A 2,886-nucleotide genomic window follows, 5' to 3' on the forward strand; every position below is an offset into this window, starting at 1 on the left:
CCAAAGCCCACAGCGGGCTTAAAACTTTTACTCACAACTATACAGTGAGATGTTTTCTGTTACTGCTACCGATCACATCAGAGTCAGATTAGACTTCTGCCAACAGGGAGAAATTTAAGACTGATTCACTCACACACACACACACACACACACACACACACACACACACACTTGTGAGTTATTTTGGGCTCTCAAGAGGATCCCTCTCTCTCTCTCTCTCACACACACACACACACACACACACACACACACACACACACACACACACACACATTTCTTTTTTTAAGTGGGAGAGAGGCTGAGAGGTAAGTAGCAGCAGCAGTGTGGTGTTTTTATCTCTGAATAATGTGACCGTACATTTTTATGCTGTAAACTTTACACTGTACATTGTTTAATCTGTAAAGTTTACACTGTACATTGTTTAATCTGTAAAGTTTACACTGTACATTGTTTGCTCTGTACATTTTAAACCTAAAAATAATAAGTCAAATCTTAAACTTTAAGACTTTTCTTTCCACAAGCGGCTTTCACTTCACTAGCTGAGCACATGACACACACACACACACACACACACACACACACACACACAGGTGAAAAGTAGTTTTTCTGCTAGAAGATTAATCAGACGAAATTGCTATATTTTAGAGAATAGTGATTAGAAATATTAATAAAATGAAATGTCTTTCATCTTTATAGATTTATATTTAATATTATTACTCTACTGTAACTCAAAAACACTTTATATTGAATTATTTAACCCCCCAGCGAACACAACAAATACTTACATGTTGTTTTTTTATATTTATATTTAATATGAATGTATGTGTGAAATGTGGAGTAATTAAACATCCATATCAAACATAAGGGGGAGTGGGAGCTCAGTGGTTAAGGCACTGGGTTACTGATCGGAGGGTCGGGGGTTCAAGCCCCGGTATCACCAGGCTGCCACCCTTGGGCCCTTGGGCCCTTAACCCTCTGTACTCCAGGGTGCTGTAGCACTCTGACCCCAGCTTCAGAGCATGCTGGGATATGAAGAACAAATTTCACTGTGCTGTAATGTGTATGTGACAAATAAAGTCTATTCTAAAGAATAAATCTAAACCAGGGGCTTTCTGTAGATCTGGCAACATGGAGTATCCACGCGCTCCGTCAGCGTTTCCTGTAGTGAAAGTGGGTTTAACGGAAATGACGCAGTTTTCGGGGCGTGGTTTGATTGGCAGAGTAAATAGAGTCTGATTTATTTTTCTCTTTAATTTCTTTTATTTTTATTTCTATTATTCGCGATGTGCGCGAGCTCAGGAGCAGCTGCATTACACCAGCAATACTTTTAATTAATGAATGGCGGAGGAGTGATGACGTCAGAGTTGTGCGTTGTTATTATTATTATTATTATTATTATTATTATTATTGTCACGTGATGAAGCTGCACGTGCAGTAATGATGTCTTATTACAGGCTACTGAGTGCACGTGCACAGAACTGAGAGGTGAGGGACCTGTTCACCTGATCTGTCTGTCTGTCTCTCTCTCTCTCTCTCTCTCTCTTTATCTCTCTCTCTCTCTCTCTCTCTCTCTCTCTCTCTCTCTCTTTCTCTTTCTCTCTCTCTCTGTCTCTCTCTCTCTCTCTCTCTTTATCTCTCTCTCTTTCTGTCTATCTCTTTGTCTCTCTCTCTCTCTATCTCTCTCTCTCTGTCTCTCTCTCTCTCTGTCTCTATTTGTCTTGTATTTTTATTTGTATAGCGCTTTTAACAATGAACATTGTCTCAAAGCAGCTTTACACAGATAATGTGGTGATTAAACGTAAATATGTTCTTTGTAAGTATGTTTGTCCCTGATGAGCAACTGTGGCAAGGAAAAACTCCCGAGATGGCATAAGGAAGAAACCTTGAGAGGAACCAGACTCAAGAGGGAACCCATCCTCATCTGGGTTGCACCAAATGTCCATTTGAAGCAGATATACAAAGTTGCGGGTTACAGTGATGATGATCAGAAGCAAACTGCACTCCCGAGTCAGTGCAGCAGACCGCCGACACCAACTACAGTCCAATCCGTCCTCAAAGCACCGTTCTACTCCGAATTACATGGAACCACCCAAGGTGTTGATGAGAGACCGTCCCAAGCTGCACAGAAGTGTGAAGATCCACAGAGGGAGAGGGGCAGGAACAGTGGTCACTGGAACCTCAGGAGCATGTTTAACTCGACCGAGAGAGAGAGAGAGAGAGAGAGAGAGAGAGAGAGAGAGAGAGAGAGGTGACGGAAGAGAAGGATATGGATTATTAAGTGTAACTATTGGTGTATGAAAGTTAATGTCACTGTGCAGTTTGAACTCCGGCAAGACTCGCTATGGCAGCATAACTAAAAGGGAGAAGCAGAAGGTAACACAGAAATGAGGGATCTCTGGGATAAGAGACGACCCACCACACCACCATCAACAAACCCGAGTGAACGTGTGAATGTGAGGAGACGACAGCATAAAAATATACCAGTTCACCAAACACTCTATATCCATGTTCCCTCCAGATCTGTGCCTTTACCTAAGAGAAATCTACTGATAAAAGGCTTGACTAAATAAATAAGTTTTCAACCTCGACTTGAACACTGAGACTGTGTCTGAGTCTGGAACACTGATTGGAAGGTTGTTCCATAACTGTGGGGCTTTATAAGAGAAAGATCTGTCCCCTGCTGTAGTCTTCATTATTTGAGGAACCAACAGATAGCCAGCACCTTTTGATCTAAGTAGGCGTGGAGGATCATACTAGTACAGAAGTTCACTCAGATACTGCGGTGCGAGACCGTTAAGTGCTTTATACGTCAGTAGTAGTATTTTATAATCAGTGTGAGATGTAATTGGGAGCAGTGTAGATGATTAAAACAGGGCTGATGTGGTC

The 2,886-nt window shown here is 41.6% G+C and overlaps 1 protein-coding gene across 2 annotated transcripts in view; it reads left to right on the forward strand.

Annotated features, from left to right (window-relative positions):
- Positions 1–270: 270 nt before the first annotated feature.
- LOC124399241 (solute carrier family 41 member 1) overlaps positions 271–2,886 on the forward strand; it is a 36,189-nt gene continuing 33,573 nt past the window's right edge. The window contains exons 1-2 of one of the 2 annotated variants that reach the window (XM_046870060.1): positions 1,190–1,366; positions 1,455–1,485. The gene's annotated coding sequence lies outside the window, so the exon portion shown is untranslated. Of the gene's footprint in view, positions 306–1,189; positions 1,367–1,454; positions 1,486–2,886 lie in introns of those variants that run through there. The other variant, XM_046870061.1, reaches the window with a different exon arrangement.

The sequence above is a fragment of the Silurus meridionalis genome, chromosome 16, assembly GCF_014805685.1.
Source record: "Silurus meridionalis isolate SWU-2019-XX chromosome 16, ASM1480568v1, whole genome shotgun sequence".
Lineage (NCBI taxonomy): Eukaryota > Metazoa > Chordata > Actinopteri > Siluriformes > Siluridae > Silurus > Silurus meridionalis.